This window comes from Macaca thibetana, chromosome 19, assembly GCF_024542745.1.
Source record: "Macaca thibetana thibetana isolate TM-01 chromosome 19, ASM2454274v1, whole genome shotgun sequence".
Classification (NCBI taxonomy): Eukaryota; Metazoa; Chordata; class Mammalia; order Primates; family Cercopithecidae; genus Macaca; species Macaca thibetana.
Window position 1 is genome coordinate 52,451,712 of NC_065596.1, and position 27,238 is coordinate 52,478,949.

General features: G+C 50.4%; 1 protein-coding gene across 12 annotated transcripts in view; it reads left to right on the forward strand.

Annotated features, from left to right (window-relative positions):
- LOC126943623 (cytochrome b-c1 complex subunit Rieske, mitochondrial) overlaps nucleotides 1-27,238 on the forward strand; it is a 1,156,760-nt gene that overhangs the window by 464,837 nt on the left and 664,685 nt on the right. The window contains exon 1 of one of the 12 annotated variants that reach the window (XM_050772578.1): nucleotides 5,884-5,887. The exons of 9 other annotated variants lie outside the window; for them this stretch is intronic. The gene's annotated coding sequence lies outside the window, so the exon portion shown is untranslated. Of the gene's footprint in view, nucleotides 1-5,883; nucleotides 5,888-13,317; nucleotides 13,322-15,603; nucleotides 15,608-27,238 lie in introns of those variants that run through there. 2 more of the 12 variants (XM_050772592.1, XM_050772575.1) reach the window with 2 other exon arrangements.

The following is a 27,238-nucleotide window of genomic DNA, read 5'->3' on the forward strand; positions in this document are numbered from 1 at the left end:
TTCGAGGGTGGAAGCTTATAGAATCTGGAGACATTCTGCATCAAAGTCCGGAGTTGGCCTGCCAAGCAACCCTTCCTGATGGTGCCAGGAGGCTGGAAGGAAGAGGCTGGCTTCTTGCCTGCATTGGAGGCTCATGGTTGGATAGGGGACCTGGGTCACAGATAAGCACCAAGGCCAAGAGCACTACCCTCTCCCTGGAGCTCAGAAGTGGGTGATTTCAACACCACTCTCGCTCCCATGTTCTCTGAGGCATTCACTGGCCTTGCTACAGACTCCCCCGCTTATACTTGGCTGACATTTTCATCTTCTGCTGAGATCTTGTGCTTAACTCTGTATCTTTATTTCTGCTGCTTTGTCCCCACCCAAACACAGATACAGGCTTTGCACCCAGATTTCCTCTTCATGCTCCAAAGTGTAGAAAGCTAAGGTCATGAGAGATCCATAAGAACAATCCCTCCTCCCCCGCCAGGCTTCTAAGCAGGAAAATATCCAATGGAGCTGGCAAGAATCAGGGAAGACTTCATGGAGGAAGTGGCATTGGAGCTGGGCTGTGCAGAATGAAATGACAAAAAGATGGAGAATTCCAGAAAGCAAGAAAGGTTATTGGGCATTAGCAAAGTGAGAGGTGCAGCTGGAGCAGTGCAGAGATAGGCTGGGACTAGCCCATGGGGAGCCTCAAATGCCAGGTGAGAAAGAAATTCTTACCAGAAGGACTTTCAGAGCAATACTGTGTTTTCAGTACTGGTCTGGCATGTAAACCCGCTAGAATGTATCCACCCCTGCACATCTGTGACCGCATCCAGTCATGTCTGGGCCATGGGACTTCCTCACCTGTGAGGTGACCACAGTCGCTTCACTTGCCACCCCTCACTGATCTCAAAAGGGTGAAGACGCAGCCCTGTTAGTCCTTTGAGAACAATGCGGATTTCTCTCCGATCTCCTGTTTCCGTAGTTCAAGCTGCAGAAGCCAAAAGGCTGTGTCCTGCCTTTGACATCGCACGCTGCCCTATCCTCAGATTGCTGCAGCTCTGAGGGTCTAGATGGTGTCTTTCCTGTTTATCTTCTCTATGAGCCAAGACTCCTTTGGTTGCAAGTGACAGAAAATACAATTCAACCTGGCTAAAGGACACAATATTATTGGCTCAGGTAAGTGGAAACTTCCAGGCGCAGTGGGATCCGGGAACCCAATTGATGTCATAAGGACTTGGCCTCCTCTCCTCTGTTGGCTTCAGTCTCAGGCAGTCCATCTTCATGTCATGGTCCCAACCTCTCCCCCAAGAGACCCCAAGCAACAAAGGGCTTATGTCCTCCTTTAGTTCCAGCAAAAGCCCCAGGATGACACCCTGGTCATGTACCCACCTGTGAGCCCATCTCAGGGACTAGGGCAGGCCTGGATCACATGGCCACTGTGGATTGAGGGGATAGAGCAGCCCCCTAGACCTTAGGAAATAAAAGTGGGTTAGAGGGGTCCTTAAAAGGACAATACAGATGTCTTTATCTGAAGCAGGAGCATGCATACTGTGCAGGAAAAAGCAACACAAAGGCTGCTTCTTTAATATGCTCCCCAGGCTTGGGGAGAATCTAGCACTGGGCATATTTGTTCTTGGTAAATGTTTATGGGATGCATGGAGGGATGCATGGATGGATGGATGGATGGATGGATGGATGGATGGATGGATGGATGGATAGATGGATGGGTGGGTGGATGCATGGATAGATGGATGCATGTATGCATGGATGGGTTGGGGAGAGGGATAGATGCATGGGTAGATGAGTGGACAGATGGGTGGATGAATGGGTGGATGGATGGATGGATTCATAGATGACTGGGTGGACAGGATAGATGCATGGGTAGATGGATGGATAGATGGGTAGATGAATGGGTACATCAATGGATGAATGGGTGAATGGATGCATGCATGGGTGGGTGGGATAGATGGATGAATAGATGGGTGGATGGGTGGGTAGATGGATGCGTGGGTGGATGGATGGGATAGATGCATGGGTAGATGGATGGATAGATGGGTGGATGAATGGGTATGTGGATGGATGGATGCATGACTAGATGCATGGATGGGTGGGTGGATGGGACAGTTGCATGGGTAGATGGATGGATAGATGGGTGGATGAATGGGTACATGGATGCATGGGTGGATGGATGGGATAGATTCATGAGTAGATGGATGGATAGATGGGTAGATGAATGGGTAGATGGATATGTGGGTGGATGGATGGGATAGATTCGTGGGTGGATGGATGGATAGATGGGTGCATGAATGGGTACACGGGTGAATGGATGCACGGATGGGTAGAAGGGTGAGTGGATGGGATAGATGGATGGAAGGATGAATTAATGAACAATGTTTCCTATTTCCTGTGGTGCTCCACTTGAGATGTCTGGCCAGAGCAGCTACCAGTGCTGCTGACCTGCTTTCTCCAGGAGCTGAGATTCCCAGCACACGCGGTAGGAATGCGGCATCTTAGAAAGAAGTCTGGAGGGAGGATACGGGGAATCAGGAGTGGACACCAGAATAGGGTAAGGGCCAGAAAAGTGAATGGTGAGGCTTGACAACCTCCTTAATTAAGAAGGCAGCTGTAGCTACCACGTGATGAAACTGCTGGCTGTACATGTGTGGTTGCTGGGGTCTGGGCCCAGGTAGCCAGAAGGGACTGGCTTGAACTGAAGCAGAGGGAGGTCTCTGCCACGGGAACCCCAGACCCAGTGCTGCCTGTCTGCTTTGGCCTGGCTCCCCAGCCTGGCATCTTCCACCAAGACTCCTCGAAGGCCAAGGCCAGGAGCTCACCTGGGCCCTTCAGCTTCCTCTGCAGCCTCAGGTATGGGAGGAGGAGGAGGAGGAGGAGGCCCCCCGGGCAGTCACTCCTCTGTTCTGTCCTCACTGCTTTTGCCCCTAGAGCCAGTTCTGCACCTGGGGCTGGAGGCAGGGAAGGAGACAGTGTGGATGGCAAATCTCCAGCCCCAGAAATCTTCATCTACCACTCCATTTGCTTTTCTGAGGCCTGGAGACCCCCCTTTCCAAAAGGCCTTGAAAAAGTCAGAAAACAAAAATCCATAAAAAGTATCTGGATGCAAGAATGAAATACTAGGTCATGAATATGGTAAGTCATCTTATTAAAATGTTGCTGATTGATTGATTATAGACTCACTAATCTCCTGCATTCGAAGGTACCTGAAGAAAATGTGAACTTGTGAATTCTGGTCATACAGTATAGGACACTGCCTAACTTATTTTCTTTAAAGTGACTTACCCCAATAATTTTTGACTTTAAATTCTACATGAATATTTCAGAAATATTCCATACATTTAAGATTTTAACAATTTTTACATCATATCTACAGTACTTTAGTACCTGACTTGTATATTTATGTGACTATTGTTAGAAGTGACTAATTGGGTTTGATTAGTTTCATCATTAATATTCTGTCCATAATTTAACATGCTTCAATAAAATACCCTAAAGCAGTGTAATGATTAGATTTCAGGAATATGTGTTTTGCAATTAAGTTCCTCTTGATTTTGATATGCAGATGAAGAAATGGTGGTCTCATTTAAAAAAAAACTGCCCTTATTAACTCAGCAGTATACTCTGAAGATTAGGTAAGAAATCCAAGATTTTCTCTTTGTATATGCTAGTTAAAATGTATTTCAATCAAGCCTATGTGGGCAAATCAGATTTGATTAGTTTAAGTTCACAGTCATTCTATCTAAATGAATAATGTGTCACCTAACATTGCAAAAATTTGATTAATAGTTTATCAGTTAATTAAAAACGAGGTTTAATTTTTCTTTTTTAGGAAAATGCAAGGTAGATATTCCTTGTGTTCATCATAAATGCAAATTATTTCAGCTTGAATCTATTGTTTCTTTTTTGCTTCTTAGCCAACTGGCAAGAAAATAGAGCTCTTAGAAATATCTCGGGGAGGGAGGAGTAGCAAAACTTTCTTTGCTCCCATCTGCGGCTGTTGCTTGAGTCCTGCCTGCAAAGAGCTTGCTCTGGGTGGAGTTGGTTCCCTGGACCTCAACTTCTCCAGGCATCTCACCTCCTTTCCCTGCCCTTCTCTCCCACTCCTCATTCCACCTGCAGTCTTTAGCCACAAGAATTTGGCTTTCCTAGGCCGGGCACGGTGGCTCAAGCCTGTAATCCCAGCACTTTGGGAGGCCGAGACGGGCGGATCACGAGGTCAGGAGATCGAGACCATCCTGGCTAACACAGTGAAACCCCGTCTCTACTAAAAATACAAAAACTTAGCCAGGCGAGGTGGCAGGCGCCTGTAGTCCCAGCTACTCGGGAGGCTGAGGCAGGAGAATGGCGTGAACCCGGGAGGCGGAGCTTGCAGTGAGCTGAGATCTGGCCACTGCACTCCAGCCTGGGTGACAGAGCGAGACTCCGTCTCAAAAAAAAAAAAAAAAAGAATTTGGCTTTCCTTTTTTTTTGAAACAGGGTTTCACTCTTGTCACCCAGGCTGGAGTGCAATGGTGCGATCTTGGCTCACTGCAACCTCCGCCTCCCAGGTTCAAGCGATTCTCCTGCCTCAGCCTCCCGAGTAGCTGGGATTACAGGTGCCCACTACCACGCCCAGCTGATTTTTGTATTTTTTAGTAGAGATCGGATTTTGCCATGTTGGCCAGGCTGATCTCAAACTCCTGACCTCAGGTGATCCACCTGCATTGGCCTCCCAAAGTACTGGGATTACAGGCGTGAGCCACCGCGCCTGGCCTTTTTTTTTTTTTTTTTTAGAGACAGGGTCTTGCTCTGTTGCCCAGGCTAAAGTGCAATGATGCGATCATAGCTTACAGCAGCCTTGAATTCAGGCTCAAGTGATCCTCCTGACTCAGCCTCTCAAGAAGCTGGGACTACAGGAAAATGCCACCTCACTCTGCTAAGTTTTAAAATTTTTTTGTGGAGATGGAGTCTCACTATGTTGCCCAAGGTGGTCTCAAACTCCTGGCTTCAACTTCCCAAAGTGCTGGGATTACAGTCATGAGCCACCAAGCCCTGCCCTAAGACTTTTCCAAATGACACCTTTTATCACCTTGTCCAGTTTAATTTGTCTGTGGGGCAGAAGCCAGGAACCCGAAGGAGTCCCTTTACCCAGGAACCTGAGACCCGACATCAGAGCTGAAGGAGACCCCCAGCGAACTCTCATCCTCCTCAGGGCAGGTTGTCCACGCCCAGGAATTAGAACACCAGGGTGCCTTCTCCGCAGAGGTTGGATTCATCACTGCAAAGCTGCTAAGCCAAGGGATGGTTCTTGCAGGCATGTTTTGGGGAGTGTTCTGTGCGACAGGAAAGGGAAGGAAGCCAGCGCCATGTAGTGTATGACTGAGCAGATGGTGCTGCAGGCAGCTCCTCTACTGGCGCCTCTGGGAGGCAGTGCAGACCCAGCCTTGACCCATCCTATAGACGTGGGAGCTGGGCTACTTATCTAACTTCTCTTCATCATTCTGAAGGCTGTTCCCTGGGCCATTAATTTCTGGCGCTTGTTCTGCACACAACAGAGCAGGTTCCTGGGGGCAGAGCCTGTCCCCAAGCAGAGAGTGCCAGGCCCTTTCTGGGTCTCATACAAGGGAGCAGTGAATACTGGAGGGACACGGGCAGGGTGTCCCTGAAGCCTCCTACTGTGGTCCATTGCTAAGGTGACCAGCCCTAGTCATTCTCCTAAATTCTTTCTTAGCTTTACGAGGACCTTACTGTCCTTCGATGTTAATCAAGTGCATTAATCAACAGATGGTTAAATGGGGGAGCAACCCAGCTCCAGACACAGTTGTAGCTGCTCCAACTAGAGCTGTGAACTTGCACTCTACGGGCAGGAGACTAACACAGATGTGGCAGGTGTGGGAAGCATTTTGTGCGGCGAGGGGCGGGGCGGGGCGGGGTGGGGTGGGTGGGTGGGAGGGGAGGGGTGGCGGGGATTCCTTTAGCCTGGGTGGTCAGGGAGGGTTTCTCGGAGGAGGTGACCTTGAGCAAGACTTAAAGGGTGAGAATCAACCTGCTATGTAAAGATCTATGAGGAGGATGTGCCAGAAATAGAGAAGAGCAAGGGCCCAGTCTTCAAGGTGAAGATCAAGGAAATGTCTCTGGGGCTGGAGCGCAGGGATTGAGGTTAGCGGAATGGGGGTGACATCAGGAAGGAGAGGAGGGGCCAGGTGACTGATAAGGGGCCCTCAACCGTGCCTGCCCCAGAGTCGCTGTGGAGCTCTCCACACACGGAGAGAAAGCAGAACTACTCGGAGAGCCCCCTGACTTGCCACCGGGACAGCACGCGTGGTTTAGGGTCCACAGCTCCATACAGGAACTCTCACATGTGTTCATGTTCATTGAGATCCTCCAGTCTGCGCTAAAGGATGTCTGAGAATTAACGGTCAACTCCGGTTTCCTGGAAATGAATGGGGAGGGGCAGACTGAGGTTGCAGGGTGTTCCTGGAGGCCTGCGGTGGGCCCTGTGCTAAGGTGGTCAGCTCTATTCACAATGCATGCTGGAAAGTGAGGCATCAGGGTCAGTAACTGTGCTCTCTGGGTTTTTTTCTTCCACCGCCCCCCCCCTTTTTTTTGAGATGGAGTCTTGCTCTGTCACCCAGGTTGAAGTATAATTGGCATGATCTTGGCTCACTGCAGCCTCCGCCTCCTGGGTTCAAGTGATTCTCCTGCCTTGGCCTCCTGAGTAGTTGGGATTACGGGTGCCCACCACCACACCCAGCTAACTTTTATATTTTTAGTAGAGACGGGGTTTCGCCATGTTGGCCAGGCTGGTCTCAAACTCCTGACCTCAAGTGATCCAACCACCTTGGCCTCCCAAAGTACCAGGATTACAGGCATGAGCCACTGCATCTGGCCTTCCCTCTGTATTTTTATGCTTAGGTTGGAAGTGCTCTCTGTCTGGGGGGCCAAGTATAAAGATGGGTCAAGGACAGAAGCCGTGATGCTCCCAACAGCGGCCTGGCTGCAGATCAGCTGGGTCTGGAGCTAAATCTTGGTGGATTTGACACACAACCTGATTATTGTCTGGAAAGTTCTGGAGAGGAACTCAGTCACCTCTCCAACTCAGGCAAGTATTTCCTTCGAGTTCTTTGAACCTCAGCACCCTGCTGGGGGTGACTCCTGCCTGGGTTTAGGTTCTGCAGTTGGCATGCAGGTCAAAGTGTATTGGAGGTGTGCCTGCAACACAGACCAGGGCCCAACTGTGCCATTATCCTGGAAAAGAAGGGAGGAGCAGGCACTAGAATTTTGAAGACACATCCCAGGCGAGGGCCATGCACAGCCAGGGTTGACAGGCTCAGGAGCTGGGTGGGGGTCCTGGGAAGAAGGCAAGAATGGGACTGTGATCTCACCAGCCAGGTGCTTCAGGTCGGGTCCCAGAAACACCTGCCAGGTAGGTCACAGAGAAGGACAACTGAGGTCCCAAGAAGTCGAGAAGAGAGCCAGCCAGGAAGCAGGTTTCAAAGTTAGAGCTGGGCCAGGTGCGGTGGCTCACGCCTGTAATCACAGCACTTTGGGAGGCCAAAGCGGGTGGATCACTTGGGACCAGGAGTTTGAGACCAGCCCAGCCAACCTGGCGAAACCCTCTCTCTACAAAAAATACAAAAATTAGTCACGTGTAGTGGTACACACCTGTAGTCCCAGATACTCTGGAGGCTGAGGCACGAGAATTGCTTGAACCCAGGAGGTGGAGGTTGTGTGAGCCAAGATCACACCACTGCACTCCAACCTGGGTGAAAGAGCAAGACTCTGTCTCAAAAAAAAAAAAAAAGTAAATAAAAACTGGAGCTGGCCGGATTGTGGGGCTCATGCCTGAAATCCCAGTGCTTTGGGAGGCCAAGGAAGGAGGATCGTGTGAGCCCAGGAGTTCCAGACAACCTAGGGATACCCCCATTTCCACACACACACAAAAAAAACATAAAAATAAATTTTAAAAAATTAAAATATTAGCCAGGCATTGTGGCACATGCCTGTAGTCCCAGATACTTTGGAGGCTGAGGTGGGAAGATCACTTGAGCCTAGGAATTTGAGGCTACAGTGAGCTGAGATGGTTCCGCTGCACTCCAGCCTGGGCAACACAGCAAAATCTTATCTTTAAAGTAAGTAAAATAAAATAAAATAAAATAAAACAGCTGGAGCTTCTTGTCACCATAGGAGCTGAGAAGTGACTAGATTTGTAGTAACCAAACTCCTGCATGGAGTCATCTCACACCATCCCTCAATGGCAACCCTGGGCTATCAGGGAGGAGGGGCTGCTTCTTAAGGAGGCCAAGTCCAGGACCTCAGCCCGGCCTGCCTGACGCAGCTACTCCTGGCTGCCTCCCCGCCCCTCCCACATATCTGCATAGGATGGTTGCCCTCCTTCCTCACTGCAGCCACCCAGGCCAGCCTGTCTTGGCTTCCAGGAGTTGCAGATGCCCAGGCCAGGGGCAGCAGCCATACCCTGGGTCTCCCAGTCCTTTGCCTCTGCCTTGGCTGAAAGTCAAGGTTATTTCTGCCCCTCCTACCTTTTCCCAAAAGCCCTCAAGGGCAGGGCCTGTTATGGGCAGGGCAGGGCAAGGGGTTGGAGGGCCATTCTGCCCAGGCCATTCATTCCTGATGAACCCCCAGTGCAGCTGTTGTCGCTGTGTTAGGGAGGGTTTCTAGGAGGTATGGAAGTGTTTCTAGAAGTGTGTCGAAGTTAAAGCATTCGCTTGGTAAATTTAGATGTATTAGGTGTTTTGTTTCGTTTTTGGTTCTCTATTACTAATATTAATAGACGCAAAGACTAAATATCAATAAAGGCCAAAACGTGAGAAGAAAGTGGCAGCCCTTTTATTTGCAAATATGCACACACTCTCGGGCGAAGTTCTCTGGTCCTCGGGTGTGGGGGGCCAGGGAAGTCGCGCCAGCGCTCTCGGGTGATGTTCTCCGGTCCACAAATGCGGGGGCCAAAGAAGTCACACCGGCTCCTGCCGGCGGCGGACTTTTATGCCTGGGAGCTAGAAGGGGAGGAGTTTGGGGCGTGTGTGTAGGAGTGGCTTCTTGAATTTCGGTGTCCCCGGCTTGACGTCATTCTGCGCATGCTCAGTTGATTTGGTTCTTTTCCCGGGCGCGGGAAAATCTGTGATGAAGAACCCGGAAACAATAGGGACTGCTCCATCTTGTTCACCTTCCTCCATCTTGTCCCTTTTCCCTCACCCAAACAGTCCAACCTCTTATTGATTATAAGAATTTAGGGTGCCGTGGTCTGTCTGGCTGCTTCTGCTTCTGCTGTTAAGGGGCGTAGTTAGGGTCTGAGGTTGGCAGTTGGGTGTAGGGATGCAGGAGCATTTGGTTGAAGGTGACTCGGGTGATCTCTTGGACCCTGGCTCGGAGAAATTTTATTAGAATGGGAGCAAGACATAACATAAGACAGAGGATTACTATGGGAATTAGGAATGGAAGCATCTGCTGTACTACGGGCAGCAGCCATACCGGTGGTCCGGGGGTTAAGGGGGCGTTAAATTGTTGAAGCTCCTTTTTGATTTTGTTTAATGTTTTGACATTGGTGTCAACCAGGCCTGATTCATTTACATAGTAGCAACACTCCTCTCCTAGGAAAAGGCACGTTCCTCCTTTTTCAGCAGTAAGAAGATCTAATGCCCATCTATTTTGTGCTGCTACCTGGGCCACTGAGGTGATTTGACGTTGTAAAGAGGCTAGGCTTTCAGCTGAAGCCTCTATGGCTGCCTGAACCTGAGTGGAGAGGGTCTGTGTGGATTGAATCGAGTGGGTGAGGGCCCCTGTTCCAAGTCCTCAGGCTACTAGGGACGATGCTAGGGAAACCCCAATAATTAAGGGAAGAAAAACAGCCCGCTTTTGGATGTTATTGCTGGAGCTGAGCTGGGAAGCTAGTTCAGATAATTCTCCTTCGCTATATAGGGTTAAGCTAGGCACTAAAGATACCGGAACACAAAGGGACTGGGTGATGGAGGCATGGTTAAGAGTTTTAGATAGAGTTTGGTTACACCAAAAGTAGCCACCAACGGGGGCCGTCTGGGTCCTGCTGGGAGCTTGTGTGCGATCACACCACGAAGAGTTTGGAGTAGAATAGCAAAAAGGAAGGGTTTGACTCTGTGGATTACGGTATAATGGGACTTGAGGCAAGGATGTTGCTTGAGAAGAGCTGGTAGAGTCGGTGGTGATATTGAAAGCGGTTGGTAGCGGGACTGCCACTAAGGGAGCTTTTCCGAGTGCAGCGCAAAGGAAGCAGTGGGAGAGGTTCCTTACTCCAGCAGCCTGGGTTAAGTTAAGTCCCTGGCGAATAAGTATTAGCCATGAGAATGGGTCCTCATTGTTAGGGGAGTTTGGGGGGCTTAACAGCTTCTGTATTTTCTGTTCATGAGATTTTACAACTGAGGTTAAATTTTGTAGGGCCTGTACACTCTTAGGAGGATCTACTTGTTTACTCTTAGGGGCGGGTACTTGTTGCACGTATACTCTCTTTATTTGGAGGGTTGCAGTGGGATATGAGGACCAAGATGTTGCATATAGTCCACCTTTAACTCCCTGAGCCCACCGGGGGTCCCAGGGATCCTTAATAGTAAGAATATATCCTCCTGATGTTCTATTTCTTACAAAAGGTCGATCATTGGGGGTGCAAATGCCATTTGCACACATTAAACCTATCTCATGCATGTTGCAATAGTTGTATGGACACCCCAGGTTGGTTTCTTGCCAGTAGTTCTTACAGTTATACTCTGTTTGGTCGTACAAGAAACATAGGACTGGGTGGTCGTAGTTGCCGACAGAACTCAGGTGAAAGTTAAGGAGGAGGGCAGCTTGACAGCCCTGGGGGGAGCAATCTGCAGTGCCTTGCGTTTGTGAGTGAGCCTGGTTGCCAGTAGACCAGGTTTCAGTTATAGAAAATCTCCATACAAATTTAGGATTAGTAAGGCTAGCAGGAATAATTACAGTGAACCATAATAGTGGTAACAAAGGTGTAGAGGGCAGGTTCAACATTGCTGAAATCATAAAGGGCACCTTACCAAGCTAGGTCTTCTATGAGAGTAAAAAGTTGGGAAACCTACTGGTCGGGGGAAGGGTCGGGAAGGAAGGTTTCTAGAGGGTCTATGAGGGGAAATTCAGTTAAGTTGAGATGGAGAATAGTGAGAAAGCAGGAGAATTTCAGAAGGGCGTAGCTCATTTAGCTTGTATTAAGTCTGGTTATTCTCAGACGGGTGGGTGACAGTTCAGTGGACTGCCACTGAGTCTGAGGGGGCGGGGGGCGGCTCTTTTTAGTTGAGTAAGGTGGACCCAAGAACTGTGGCCTAAGAGTTTGGCTGCTGTGGAAGTGGTAAGGATTACTGTGTATGGACCTTTCCACTTAGGGGTAAGGCCTTTTGCGTGCAGGTCCTTGAGTAAAACCTGGTCGCCTGGTGAAAGGGCTGAGGGGGCTTCCGAATTTCCTTGTGTAGGGTGGGGAAGTGACCTCTCAGCGTGTTCTCTAAGTAATTGTCTTAAGAGAGAAAGGTATGGAAGGTAGGGTGCTAATGGTGTGGGGAGGCTAGGGAGTTCTTGTAGTTCGAGGGGGCGCCCGTATACTAGTTCAAAAGGACTGAGGCCTGTGGGGCCTCTAGGTGTAGCTCGTAGACGGGTAAGTGCAAGGGGAAGCAAGGTTACCCACGATTGACGTGTCTCTATGGAAAGTTTGGTTAGTTGTTGCTTGATGAGTCCATTTGCCCGTTCAACCTTTCCGGATGACTGGGGATGGTATGGAATATGTAGCTTCCAAGTAATGTTGAGAGAATCTGTCACTAGCTGGATCACTCTGGAAATAAAAGCCGGGCCGTTATCAGATTGGATTGACCGGGGAAGCCCAAAACGAGGAATGATTTGTTCTATGAGAATGGAGGCTACAATGGATGCACTTTCTCCTGTGGTGGGGTAGGCTTCTATCCATCCTGAAAAGGTATCTACCAGGGTGAGTAGGTAACGAAGCTTTTTGTGCCTAGGCATGTGGGTGAAATCAATCTGCCAGTCCTCTCCGGGTTGATGTCCTCTAAGCTGATGACTTGGATGGGCGTTGCGTATTCCCCCTTGAGCATTTGCTTTTAGGCAGATTAAACACTGTTGGCTAATTCTCTTGAGGTGCTGTAAAAGCTTGTTTTTTTCTTCTGAGGAATAAGAAGAGGTGTATTGAGGAGTTAAGAAACATAGGGATTGAGGTTTTTCTGTAGATAGTGCTATGGATTTTGCAGTGGTATCGGCCAAGTTGTTGCCTTGGGCAATGGGGTTGGTAGGTTTTTTATGTCCTCTACAATGAACTATAGCTACCTCTTTAGGGGAGGTTAGAGCTTCTAGCAACCGTTGGATATGTTTCCCATTTATGATAGGGGTTCCTTTTGTGGTAAAAAACCCACGTTCTTGCCAGAGGACGGAGTGTGTGTGTGCTATCATGTATGCATACTTGGAATCAGTATATATATTAACTGTTTTTCCTCAGAGAGATGGAGTGCTCGGGTTAAGGCAGTGAGTTCTGCCTTTTGTGAGGTGGTGCCTAATGGGAGAGGCTTAGCTTCTATCACCTGTGTGTTGGTGACTACTGCATATCCCACGTGTCTGTTTCCATGGGGGTCAACGAATGAACTCCCGTCCACAAAGAATGTCAGTTGTGGGTCTGGGAGGGGTTGATCCCGTAAGTGGAGATGGGTTGGGAGAGCTAACTGGATAATCTCTGGGCATGAATGTTCTGGGGTGTGTGAGGTATTTGGAGTAGGCAGGAGAGTAGCAGGATTGAGAGAAGAACAGGTGGCTATTTTAATGTCAGGATTTTCTAAAAATAGGACATGGAATAACTGTATGCGGGAAGGAGTGAGATGACTGATGCATTTGTGGGTGATTAAGTCTTGAAGACGATGTGTGGAATGGACTGTAAGTGGGCCTCCTAAGGTAAGTTTTAAAGCTTCTTTGGTTAGTTCTGCCGCTGCGGCAAAAGCGCGTAGGCAGGGCTGCCATCCCTGTACTGTGGTGTCTAGTTGTTTGGAGAGATAAGCGACCGGTCTGAAGGTTGTGCCTATTGGCTGGGCCAGGAGACCTGTAGCTATCTTATGACGTTCATCAGTGAAGAGGTAGAATGGGTACAGGGGGTTGGGTAAGGAGAGAGTGGGGGCGGACAGGAGACATGATTTAAGGCGTGTGAAGTGTGTAGCTATTAATTTTGGGTCTGATAGGGGTCCTGTTGGGGATTCCTTGGCAGCTTGGTAGAGGGGTTCGGCCAAGACCCCAAAATTTGGGATCCAATGTCTGAAGAATCCTACAAGACCTAAGAAAGATAGGATTTCGTCTCCGTTAGATGGGGGGGTGAGACTCTGAATGAGACTTAATCTATCTGTAGTCAGCGATTTGGACACTGGGGTAAGTTCTATGCCTAGGTATATAACCTTGGGAAGGCAAAGTTGGGCCTTTTGTTTGGTAATCCTATAGCCCAGCCTACCTAAGAAGTTAAGTAGGGTGGCAGTATCCTGTAAGGAAATGTCATGTGAGGGGCTACATAGAAGTAAATCATCAACGTACTGGATAATGGTGCTGGAGTGGAATGGGCACTGGGCTAGGTCTTTGGCCAATGCCTGCCCAAAGAAGTGGGGGCTGTCTCGGAAACCTTGGGGAAGAACCGTCCAAGTGAGTTGAGTAGAGACATGGGTTTCGGGATCTTCCCAAGTGAAAGCAAAGATAAAGTAGCAATCGGGATGTAAAGGAATAGAAAAGAATGCATCTTTTAGATCAAGGACGGTGAAGTGGGAGGTCTCAGGAGGTATGCGTGAGAGAAGGGTATAGGGGTTAGGGACTACTGGGTGTGTTGGGATTACTGCCTCATTAATGATACGTAAGTCTTGAACTAGTCTGTAAGCTCCTGAGGGTTTCTTAACAGGGAGGATGGGGGTGTTGCATGGAGAATGGGTGGGGATTAAAATCTGCTGTTGAAGTAAACGGTCGATGATGGGTTTGATTCCTTGCCGGTGACGCAGTGGGAGAGAGAACTGAGGGCGAGACGGGAAGTGGGTGGAGTCCTTCAGGTGGATAAGGATTGGTAAGTGATGTCGAGCAACAACTGGGGTAGATGTATCCCACACCTGAGGGTCAACCGGCACCGGGAACACCGGGGAAGGTGGATTGGGGCCCTGATTATGGGTACACAAAGGCATTATTAGGGTAATGTTGGAGCTGGGGAGGGGATGAGAGGGCAGGTTAATGGAAGCCTTGAGCTTGGTTAAGATGTCTCGTCCTAAGAGGGGGGTGGGACAGGAGGGCATGATGAGGAAAGAGTGGGCAAAATATGCATAATCCAGGCAACAGTTTAACATTGGGGTCTGGCGAGGGTTAGATGGCTTACCGTCTACCCCCACTACTGAAATAGTGGAGGGTTGGCTAGGTCCACCATAGGATGGCAAAACTGAGTAGGTAGCCCCCGTATCGATGAGAAAAGAAATTGGCTTACCCGCTACCTGTAGCGTTACCCTGGGCTCGGCGAGGGTGACTGGGGTCTCCTAGTGAGGGCACCGTCAATCGTCGTCGAGGTGTAGGAGCTGGAAGGAGCCTTCCGACCTTTGAGGAGAGGCACCACGTTGAGGCGCAGGGCCCGTCCTGACAGCAGGGCAATCAGACTTCCAATGCCCTTCCTGATGGCATACCGGACATGGCGTGGTAGGCGAGTGAGGATTTGGGCACTTACTGGCCCAATGCCCAGTTGTGCCACACTTGAAACAAGGATTGGACGGTAGACTCCCCTTTGCCTGAGGGCACTTATTAGCCCAGTGCTTGGAGTCTCCGCATCTGAAGCAAGCGCCCTTAGGAGACTTGCCCTGTGTCTTCCCTGCCGGCAAAATGGGCAACGCTGGTTGGAGGGCAGCCACTAGAGCTTGCGCCTGAAGCACAGCCCTTCTTTTCTCCTTGTCTAGCTCTGCGGCCTCAGCTGCTTCTTCTCTGGAGTTAAAAACTTTAAAGGCCAATTTTACTAAGTCCTGTATGGGGGTTTGAGGCCCATCTTCAACCTTTTTTAGCTTTTTTCGAATATCTGAGGCTGACTGGGAGATAAAATAGGAAGCTAGGACAGCTGCTCCGGCTGGGGAGGTGGGGTCTAGCCGAGTAAATTGGGCTAGTGCCTCTGTAAGGCGATTTAGGAAGGAAGCCGGATTCTCATCTGGGTGCTGGATGATTTCCTTTAGTTTATCAAAATTGACCACTTTGTTAGAGGCTGCCTGCATACCGGCCAAGAGACATTGAACCATAATGTCTCTCCTATGGTGGCCGGGCTGCTGTGGTTGGTAATCCCAGTCTGGTTCTATGGACGGGACAGCCATCTCTCCTAACGGGACAGTGGCATCAGTTAAATGCCATTGATCTGCATGTTGCCTGGCGGCTGCAAGAATATGCTCTCTTTCCTCTGGGTTAAGGGAGGAGGACAAAATGACCTGTAAGTCATGCCAGGTTAGATCATATGCCTGACATAGGTATCGAAACTCCTTGGAATATAGGGTGGGGTTAGCAGAGAAATCGCCGAGCCGTTTTTCAATCTTGGAAAGGTCTGTCAAGGAAAAAGGGACATGGACTCTAACTAGTCCTTCGGCTCCGGTGACCTCTCGGAGGGGGGCCAACAAACTAACAGGGGAGGTTGAAACAGACTGACCAGTCGGGTAGGTTGAGGCAGGCTGACCGGTAGAGGGGGTTGGGGCAGGCTGACTGGTAGAGGGCTGACTAGTGGGGGCCGCTACTGCGGTCTTGGAGCGAGTGTGGGTGGAAATGGGAGAGGTAAGAGGAGTGGCTGAGGGAGGGGTGGTAGGAGGAGCATAGGGAAGGGGTTTGGTAGGTTGGGAGGGAGGTGCCCCGCCGTCGGCCTCGTCTGAGATGGAAGTAGAATCTTCCTCTGCTTGTGGTGTGGAGGCTGAGGGCTGGGTTTTATTTTGTTTTTGTTTTTTTTTTTTTGAGACGGAGTCATGCTCTGTCGCCCAGGCTGGAGTGCAGTGGCCGGATCTCAGCTCACTGCAAGCTCCGCCTCCCGGGTTCACGCCATTCTCCTGCCTCAGCCTCCCAAGTAGCTGGGACTACAGGCGCCCGCCACTTCGCCCGGCTAGTTTTTTGTATTTTTTAGTAGAGACGGGGTTTCACCGTGTTAGCCAGGATGGTCTCGATCTCCTGACCTCGTGATCCGCCCGTCTCGGCCTCCCAAAGTGCTGGGATTACAGGCTTGAGCCACCGCGCCCGGCCTGAGGGCTGGGTTTTAACTAACAAGACCTGGGCCATTGAACACTAGGCGCACAGGTCTGGGCAAGAGCGCAAGTCCCAAAAGCCTTGGACATAGATAATCTCTGACCACTTTCCAAGCCTTTGGCAGAAATTAGAGAGATCTAATAGAATGTTATAGTCAAGTGTGCCATGTGGTGGCCATTGAGATTGGTTGTCTAATTTATACTGCGGCCATGCCACAGTGGAAAGGAAAATTAGCCGCTTTCGTTTTAAATCTTGGGCTAAATGTAAGGCTTCCAAGTTTTGGAGGAGACACCCTAAGGGGGTGTTCCTAGGGATTTTGGATTGTGAGGTTCCCATTGTTTAACCACCAGAAATGGAAACCGACCTCACGCAGTGGTAAAGCGTCCTTCGCCGCTGCTAGAGACCGGGGGCTCCTGGAGCCACTAACGGAGAATTGAGGGACTTCAAGACGGACGTCTCCGGGTTGAAGGCCTCACTGCGCCACAGGGTGGCTACATCCTTGGGCGTGCGCACGACTCTAGGCCAAGGACACGGAAACGGACGGAGATGGTTAACAAAGGGGAGTACTCACCGAAGAAGAAATTCTCAGAGCGGCACCAGTGGAAAGCTGGAACACTTGTTCGGTGTTGGTGGCTGGTTGGGTTGGGAGCCGGTTCGCTGGGAAGGAGGTTCCTCAGACCCCTAGGGGATGTTGAGGAAGGGTGTCCTCCCAGGTTGGGTTTCGGCACCAGCTGTTTTGTTTCGTTTTTGGTTCTCTATTACTAGTATTAATAGACGCAAAGACTAAATATCAATAAAGGCCAAAACGAGCGAAGAAAGTGGCAGCCCTTTTATTTGCAAATATGCACACACTCTCGGGCGAAGTTCTCTGGTCCTCGGGTGTTGGGGGCCAGGGAAGTCGCGCCAGCGCTCTCGGGTGATGTTCTCCGGTCCACAAATGTGGGGGCCGAAGAAGTCACACCGGCTCCTGCCGGCGGCGGACTTTTATGCCTGGGAGCTGGAAGGGGAGGAGTTTGGGGCGTGTGTGTAGGAGTGGCTTCTTGAATTTCGGTGTCCCCGGCTTGACGTCATTCTGCGCATGCTCAGTTGATTTGGTTCTTTCCCCGGGCGCGGGAAAAATCTGTGATGAAGAACCCGGAAACAATAGGGACTGCTCCATCTTGTTCACCTTCCTCCATCTTGTCCCTTGTCCCTCACCCAAACATTAGGTTCACCTTAATTTGTGTCCTCCTGCTTTGGGAAAGAAGAAAAGGAAAGAAAGAGAGAGAAGGAAGGGAATGGGAATGGGAAAGGGAAAGGGAAGGAGAAGGAGAGGAGAGGAGAGGAGAGGAGAGGAGAGGAGAGGAGAGGAGAGGAGAGAGAGGAGAGGAGAGGGGAAGGAAAGTTGAGAGGGAGGGAAGGAGGAAAGGGAGGGAGGGAAGGAAGGAAAGAAAGAAAAGGAAGAAAAGAAGGGTGCAGTGGCTCACACCTGTTATCCCAGCACTTTGGGAGGCCAAGGCAGGTGGATCACTTGAGGTCAGGAGTTCAAGACCAGCCTGGCCAACATGGTGAAAACCCATCTCTACTAAAAAATACAAGAATTAGCTGGGCATGGTAGTGCACACCTGTAATTCCATCTACTTGGGAGACTCAGGCAGGAGAATCACTAGAAGCCAGGAGATGGAGGTTGCAGTAAACAGAGATCACACCACTGCACTGCAGCCTGGGTGACAGAGCAAGACCCCATCTCAAAAAAACAAACAAACAAACAAAAAGAAAAGCTCTCTAAAACTCATCAGGAACAAACACCAAAGACAGCATCTCTCAAGTGAGCTCAGGAAGGTCTCTGAGTGTTTTGAAAATCAGGACTTAGTGAGGCCCAGTGGGGAGAGTGTCTGTGTGAAGTTGCATTTTTCAGAACAAGTTTTCCTGTATAAAAATAACACCAAAAAACTAATCCCAAATGTCAGTGATCAGAGGTTTGGAATTTGGACTACTTCTGCTCCAGAAGGAACTATCTGGAAAGATGGCAGACAGGATCAGCTTCTTTCTGGGAAACGAGACTGGGCTGATGTCAGAATTTCCCAATTTAAAATCAGAACCTCCCCCTGCCCCCAGCTGCAGGCCCTCCTGACTCCTGGGAGTCACAGAGAGATGGCTCCCGTAGGCAGCCGCCATGGATGGAGCCTTTACTGGGCATCTTGAATTCCGAGCACTAGCCCCACATTTGCAAGCAGAGTCTGCAGGTGACCAAAGTGGAGCTGCGCCTGTGAAGTGCTAACTCCCTATCTACTGGGCGGCACAGCAGGGCAGAGGGAAGGTGGAGAGCCCCCTACCCTCTCCACCCCTCCAACGCCACCCCTCCCCCAGCCAGCAAAAGTGGCTTCAGGAAGAGCCATGTTGTGAAGCGAGGGCTGGGAGCAGGCCATGTGTGAGCATCTGAGGGTGCTATTAGTCCTGCGTCTGTGGCCTCCTTTCCTGCCTGGCTGGTCCATGAGACCAAGCAAGGCCCTTTCTCCCCACCAGCGGGAAACATGCTGCCACCAGAGGGGTGGCAAAGGGTTTAGAGGCAGTTGACAACGTGGTGTGCTATTTCCATAAATGCTGATGAGTTTCTACTAGTTGTTCACGCATCATTCAAGAGGTATCTTTTGAACGCCAAGAATACACAAAGCCCAGGCAGGGAGGGCAGGGAGCCCAGGCCTGGATAACACTGGCAGGAGGCAGTCGCTCCCTTCTTTGACAGAGGCAAGTACTCCAGAGGTGACAGAGGGGCCTCGCACCCAGGCTTCGGGGCAGCCACACCGAGGCTCGGCAGAGGGTGCTTCATTACGGGCCAGGTATTGCCCCAACCTCCACCCTTGCCTGGGGCTACCCACTGCCCCCACTTCTCAGGTGCAGGAAGTGAGCCTGTGAGAGGTTAAGGGGCTTCCCCAGGCCTTTCGCTACTCAGTGGTAGAGCTGGGGTTTGAACCCATAGCCCATGCCTCACACCTCGCCTCGAGCTAGAACCAGTTACATGTTTGGGGGTCCGAAAGGTCAGCTGTCAGTTGTGAATAATACAGGAATAACAGAGATGGGCTCTTGGAATTAACATGTCACTCCTGGCCGGGCTGGTGGCTCATATCTGTAATCCCAGCATTTTGAGAGGCCAAGGCGAGGGGATCACTTGAGGTCAGGAGTTCGAGACTAGATATGGTGAAACCCTGTCTCTACTAAAAATACAAAAATTAGCCAGGTATGGCGGTGCATGCCTGTAATCCCAGCTACTGGGGAGGCTGAGGCAGGAGAATCGTTTGAATCCGAGAGGCGGAGGTTGCAGTGAGCTGAGATCGTGCCACTGCACTCCAGCCTGGGCAACTGTGAAGACAGGGTCTCACTATGTTGCACAGGCTGGTCTGGAACTCCTGGGTTCATCAAGGAATCCTCCTGCCTTGACTTCCCAAAGTGCTGAAATTACAGGCGTGATCTGTAATCAGATTTTTGAGACTCCATCTCAAAATAAACCAAGAGAAAATGTCAGCCCTTTGTTGGATGAAGCCATGCCAGGCTGGTGTCACGTAATTCACTGTGCTTCCCTGCCCATCCCTCACCCACCGCAGACCTGAAATAGGACATTGCACAGGGACACCTCGACATTCTGCAGATGCACATCTTTTTTTTTTTTTTTTTTTTTTTTTTTTTGAGATGGAGTCTTGCTCTGTCGCCCAGGCTGGAGTGCAGTGGCATGATCTCGGCTCACTGCAAGCTCCGCCCCCCGGGTGCACACCATTCTCCTGCCTCAGCCTCCCGAGTAGCTGGGATCACAGGTGCCCGCCACCACGCCTGGCTAATTTTTTTGTATTTTTAATAGACACGGGGTTTCACCATGTTAGCCAGGATGGTCTCGATCTCCTGACCTCGTGATCCGCCCACCTCGGCCTGCCAAAGTGCTGGGATTACAGGCGTGAACCACCGCGCCTGGTCACGCCATTTCTTATGGGTGATGAGCGCTGATTAGTCACAGGCCATGCAGCCCAGTCCTGTGCGGAATGATGTGGGGCAGATGAGAAACCACAGCCCATTTCTGCCCCTGAGGCTGAATTCCTCCATGGGAAGTCAGGACCAGAAAGCAAAGCAGGAGATAAATATGATCAAGCATTGGATGGAGGCTCCCTTTCTCTCATTTCTGTATTTCTCTTAAAGCTCTGTGTTTCAGTCAGAAGAGTTCACCCAAGGTGGGGCAAGGTGGCTCACGCGGTAATCTCAGCATTTTGGAAGGTCAAGGCAGGAGGATTCCTTGATGAGCCTGGGAGTTCAAGACAAGCTTGTGCAACATAGTGAGACCCTGTCTCTACAAAAAATAACAACAACAACAACAACAACAATTAGCTGAGTGTGGTGGCATGCACTTGTATTCCCAGGTACTTGGGAGGCTGAGATGGGCGGGTCGCTTGAGCTCGGGAGGTTGAGGCTGCAGTGAGCTCAGATCACGCCACTGCACTCCACCCTGGGTGACAGTGTAAGACCTTGTCTTTGACAGGAAAAAAAAAAAAAAAAGTCCACCCCAGGTTCCCCGCTGCTGGGCAGGCTTCCCGCTTCCCTTTCCCAGCTCCAGCTCTGACTCTGATCTATACTTGCAGTTAGGACAGCTCACCGCACCCCACCCACCCATCTCCCACTACTACCCCTCTAGAGGCTGAGCCTCCTGGGAGCAGTGTTAGGGCAGGTTCTGTTTGGTTCTCCTCCAGCACTGGGGCCAGGGCGTGGCACACTCACACCCACCCACTCGGTCATGCCCTGGGTGTTTCTCTAGGGCCCTCCGTGGGCCGGTCTCTGAGCTGGGTGCAAACATACTTAAGGAGTAAAAGAAATCAGTTTCTGTCGTCTGAGAGCTGACAGTGTAACAGCAGTGAATGCAATAAACGGACACAACAAAATGCTCAGCAATGGCAGATCCTGATAAGGGTCCTGCAGGGAAGGAATGGGACACCCTAGGAGAGAGGAACGGCGGAAACTAAAGCTACATGGGCGTGGGGCATCAGGGAGGTCTCTGCTCAGGGTGTGCACGCCCAGGGCCTCATAGGGGCTCGCAGTTGGATGAACACGTTTGAAGATAATGGAAGGAAAGGTGACAAGAGAGGAGAAAAGGTCCAAAGTGGGGCAAATGGGCTGGGCACAGTGGCTCATGCCGGTCATCTCAGTGCTTTGGGAGGCCGAGGTGGGAGGACTGCTTGAGCCTAACAGTTCAAGACCAGCCTGGACAACATAGAAAGACCCCATTGTCAGGCCTCTGAGCCCAAGCTAAGCCATCATATCCCTAGTGACCGCACGTATACATCCAGATGGCCTGAAGCAACTGAAGATCCACAGAAGTGAAAATAGCTTAACTGATGACATTCCACCATTGTGGTTTGTTTCTGCCCCACCCTAACTGATCAATGTTCTTTGTAATCTCCCCCACCCTTAAGAAGTTTCTTTGTAATTCTCCCCACCCTTGAGAATGTACTTTGTGAGATCCACCACCTATCCCAAAACCTATAAGAACTAATGATAATCCCATCACCCTTTGCTGACACCTTTTTCGGACTCAGCCTGCCTGCACATGGTGAAATAAACAGCCACGTTGCTCACAGAAAGCCTGTTTGGTTGTCTCTTCACAGGGACACGTGATAGATCCATCTCTACAGAAAATAATTTTTTTTTTTTTTTTTTTTTTGAGATGGAGTCTCACTCTGTCGCCCAGGCTGGAGTGCAGGGTCGTGATCTTGGCTCACTACAACCTCCACCTCCCAGGTTCAAGTGATTCTCATGCCTCAGCCTCCTGAGTAGCTGGGACTACAGGGGTGTACTACCAAACCCAGCTAATATTTTTGTATTTTTAGTAGAGATGAGGTTTCGCCGTGTTGGCCAGGCTAGTCTCAAACTCCTGACCTCATGATCTACCCGCCTTAGCATCCCAAAGTGCTAGCATTACAGGCATGAGCCACGGCTCCTAGCCCAGAAAATAATTTTAAAAAAAGCAAAATGGAATAAAGTGGGGCAAAGGAAAATCCGACTGAAAGAGAGCCTGACATTCGATCATCAAAATCCTTTCCAAAGTTGAAGTACCAAAGCTCCGTATGAAGGTGACCAAGGAGGTCCTGGGACCGTTGGCCAGCCAGCTCCTGAACAAGCAGGTGCATCTGATTCCAAAAGGTAGGAGCAAGTCAGTCCCAGCGGGAAGTACAAGTTCAGCTCCCTGAAGCCTGCTGTGCCATTTATGGGCCATTTCTGCGTGTAAAACAGGAAATTAGGGCATTAAAAATGACGAACGAGCCAAATTAGCCCATCTGTCTCTCACAGAATCCCCTTGGGCTACAGTAACTGTGACCCTGGCCAGCCCCTGAGAGCTGGGAACCAGGCAGGCTGCAGGTCTCCTATGCCCATGGTGCCCGACTCTGCCTCTCTGGGAGACTGAGCCCAGAGCAGGACTCTGCAGAGAGCTGCCTCAGCCAGAGAGGTGGTGGGCATGGTGGGGATGGGTGAGATGGCAGGCTCTGAAGCTTTCCCAGGGACATCTCCCGGAGAGAAAAAGAGCAATCTCCTTCCGGAAGGTTCCGGCAGCCCTGCCCCCAGGGGCTCAAACAGTGGCATCAGGACCCAGATTGTCATGAGAGGCTCAGCTGTCCTCGGAGTGGGATTCTTTCTCAGGCAGGCTCTCCCCAATGGCGCGAAATGTGACCACAGCTTCAGTCCCAGCCTCAGCTCAAGGAGAGGGGCTTGTTAAGCAGTTCCCCGCCATATCTTCAGATTCATTCTGATTGGTTCAACTTAGCTCACTGCCCACCCCTGAATCACATGGGCTGTGAGTAATGGATGGGTCTCCCAAAGAAAAGCAGGGTGCCTTGGACAAAACAAACAACAAGACATCCAACTACAGCTGGGATGAGAGACGTGTGAAAGGGGAAAAGCAAAACTGCAATGGAAAGGAGAAGTCCCCAAAAGGAAGTGTTAGGGCTCAGAGATGGAGGGGGACCCCAGCAGATCCAGGAGGATGTAATGGGCCCGGCATAGCAGCTCCCGCCTGTAATCCCAGGACTTTGGGAGGTTGAGGCGGAAGGATCACTTGAGCCCAGGAGTTCGAGACCAGCCTGGGCAACAGTGAGATGGTATCTCTACAAAAAATAAAATAAATATAAATATATATGTAGCCTGGCGTGGTGGCATATGCCTGTGGTGCCTGCTACTCTGGAGGCTGAGGCGGGAGGATCATTTGAGCCCAGGAGGTCGAGGCTGCTCACTCGGGCTCACTCGAGGCTGATCATAGCTCACTATGATCGCACCACTACACTGCAGCCTGGGCGACAGAGCGAGACCCTGTCTCAGGAAAAAAAAAACAAACAAACAAAACAAAAAAAGCAAAAAAAAAAAAAAAAAGAAGAAGAAGAAGAAAAGTAGAGTATCATGGAAGGAGTGACATTTGGATGGTTATGAAGACTGGGGAGTTCTCATGAGCAGTAACCACTGGGCAATTTTCTACCCTGCACTTTCTCTCCCCTGCAGGTGCCTTTTCCTTAATTACACCCAGAGAGTATAAGAAAGTGGATGCCAGCGATATTTATTTTCTGCTCTGAGCCCAGCACAGGTATCTCACCAGGGGCATCTTTCTTAATGAGGGAAGAAAAATGTCAGAACGGCGATCAGCCACGATGCACCCAGTGGACTTAAAAATAAGCAAAAAAAAACATGAAAATTTATTTTGCATTAGTTGGCTGTATATATCATCCAAGACTATGACAGCAGGATTTTCTTTGTGCCATGGTGAGATCTGTTACTGGGGCTTTCCTCACAGTGGACGTGCTTCGTAGAGGGGATATTCATTCTGGGGATTATTTTATTCAATTTAAAACCCAAGCAGAAGTTGGAGGCTCAAGCCCATCTGTTCTAGCTGAGGTGCCAACCTCCTCCTGGTGTTTCAGGTCTGTATCCTCCACCCTTATGGTGGTACCTCCTTACCCGCATTTGACGTTACACCTTTTATGTGTATCTGGGGGCTTCATGGGCAGGGCAGAAGTCCCTGCCACTTAATAATAAAGCAACTGTCTGTGAACTCGTATTACCCTCACACGAACCTGTGGGGAGGGATTCTCATCCCCATTGAACAGAAGAGGAGACTGAGCCTTGGATGGGCTTATGCACTGATCCCCCGTGCTACACACCCTCCCTATGTGCTCTATCAGGGCCAGAGATTGGCTGGGCACGGTGGCTCACGCCTGTAATCCCAGCCCTTTGGAAGGCTGAGACCAATAGATCGTTTGAAGCCAGAAGTTTGAGACTAGCGTGGCCAACATGGGAAAACCCCATCTCTACTAAAAATACAAAAATTAGCCAGGCGTGGTGTCGCAAACTCTAATCCCAGCTACTTGAGAGGCTGAGGCACAAGAATCACTTGAACCCAGGAGGTGGAGGCTGCAGTGACCCAAAATCATGCCACTGCACTTCAGCCTGGGCGACAGAGCAAGACTCTGCCTAAAAACAAAAAAACAAAACAAAACAACAACAAAAATTAAAAAGAAAAAAACAATTAGTGGGTGTGGTGGTGCATGCCTGTAATCCTAGCTATTTAGGAGGCTGAGGTCGGAGGATCACTTGAGCCCAGAAGTTAGAGACTGCAGTGAGCCATGATAGTTCTCACTCCAACCTGGGTGACAGAGCAAGGCTGTCTCAAAAAAAAAAAAAAAAAAAAAAAAAAGCCAGGCCCAGTGGCTCACACCTGCAATCCCAACACTTTGGGAAACGGAGGTGGCTGGATCACTTGCGGTCAGGAGTTTGAGACTACCCTGGCCAACATGGTAAAACCCCATCTCTACTAAAAAAAAAAAAAAAAAAAAAAAAAAAAAATTAGCCAGGCATGGTGCACGTAGCCCGTGCCTGTAGTCCCAACTACTACTCTGGAGCCTGAGGTAGGAGGATCAGTTGCTTGAACCCGGGAGGTGGAGGTTGCAGTGAAATTGCACCACTGCACTCCAGCCTGGGTGACGGAGCAAGACTTCTTCTCAGAAAAAGAGCCTAGCCCAGAGCCCAAGCAGGGTGGCCCTGGATGCATTCTGTCCAGTGACTGAATGAATGGGTCATGGGTCCCCAGCCATGCGTGGACTGAGTGCTCCGGGCACAGGCACCCCAAATCATTTCTGAGGCTGGTAGCACAGTAGGAGCTCTCAATAAGGGCTTGATGCTGGCCAGAGGAGCTGCAGAGAGGAGGGGACTAACTCCCCCTCCCTAATTCTAGGCCGCGGCAGGAGAAGGATGAAAAGACTTGGAGGAGGAAGTCCTTGAAGTAATGAAATGAAAATAATCCTGATTGGCTTCACTTAGAGTAGTTCAGAGGAGGAAGAGTAGAGAATCAAAGGAAGCCCGTTCCCTGGTCCCCAGGGCTCAGCTGCTCTCCTTCCTCTAGCAACGCGACGACGGTGTAGAGTGCTTGGGGGCCCCACTGCCACTGGATCACCTGGGAGAGGTGAATGGTACTCACCTCGCCTCTTCTGCAGCAGAGAAGTGGGGAGGATATATCAAGAGGAAAACAGAGAGGAGAGTCAGTGAGAGACAGCGATGATGAAACATGAGAAAGAAAGAGAGATGGTTCTTAGCACAGGAGACACAGAAGGAGGCTGGAGAGGTGGAGCGGGTCCAAGAAAGAGAAAGGAGCTGGCGGTCTCCCCTCTGCCCTGCACACCCCCCTTCACCCTCCTCCACCGACTCTGTGTACCCCTCCACAGATTCCATCTGTGGATGCCTTGCTCTGCCTTCGAGGCAGGTGGACCTGGGAGGCCCTAGCAGGCGAATGGGGATAGAGGAGAGCACCTGGGGTAGGGGTTCCCTGGGTTCCTCCTCCTTCTTCGGTCACCACTGCTATCAGGGAGTGCTGCCTACACAGCCACCTTGGCCTGCGTCAGAGAATGCCTCCTCCCGCAGCCCTGCGGCCCCAGGGATAGGAATAGCCAACTGCTACTAGACCCAGGGTACCACTCCTCCTCCTGAGGTCCCCCATGCAAACAGTTATTTATTACACTTCACCTGGGTGGCCAGAATGAGCAAGCCTCCCACTTCCCACTGGGTCCTGGATGAAACAGGGGCATTTGGAGCTTGTAACCCCCAGAAGGAGAAGAACCCATGTATGGAGGAGGGAGGCCTGTGCCTCTGATCTGAGAGGCTGTCCTCACTTCGGAGGTCATGGAGCATCCCCTGGAATAGAGCACGGCCTCTTTTGGAAGGCAGCAGCCAGCACAGAGTTCTTAGAAGACCCTGCCCTCTGCTGAGTACCCATGAGTGGCTGTTTGTTTTCTGTTTTGTTGTTTTGTTTTGTTTTGTTTTGTTGTTGTTTTTGAGATGGAGTCTCACTCTTTCGCCCAGGCTGGAGTGCCGTGGCACGATCTCGGCTCACTGCAACCTCTGTCTACTGGGTTCAAGCGATTCCCCTGCCTCAGTCTCCTGAGTAGCTGGGATCACAGGCGCCCACCACCACTCCCAGCTAATTGTTATATTTTTAGTAAAGACGGGGTTCCATCATGTTGCCCAGACTGGTCTGGAACTCCTGACCTCAGGTGATCCACCCACCTCGGTCTCCCAAAGTGTTGGGATTATAAGCATGAGCCACTGCGCCCAGCTGCGAATGGCTGTTTGATGAGTGAGTCCCAGGCTCAGTTGCAGCTGTCTTCAGAGGACAACCCTTAAGATAAATAAATAAAGCCTCCCCTGACTGTGCATGCCCATGTCCAGGCTCTGAACCCTATTTTTAGAATGTAGGACAACTTTCTCCCAGAATAGACAAGACACGCTAATCCAGGAGGGAGGCCTGGAAAGATGAAGACGTCGAGTCCGGATATGAATTAGTCGTGAGTATATTATTTGAAGAAATGTTGAACAGCTAGGCAAATATTTGATACCTTTGAATTGGAGCCCACGTTTTCACAGGCAGAGTGCTGGCAGCTGCCGAGACATCCCCCTTACTGGTGGCATACCTGGCTGTCACACCCCGTGCTGCAGGCCACCTCTGTGGCACACTGAGAAGTAATTA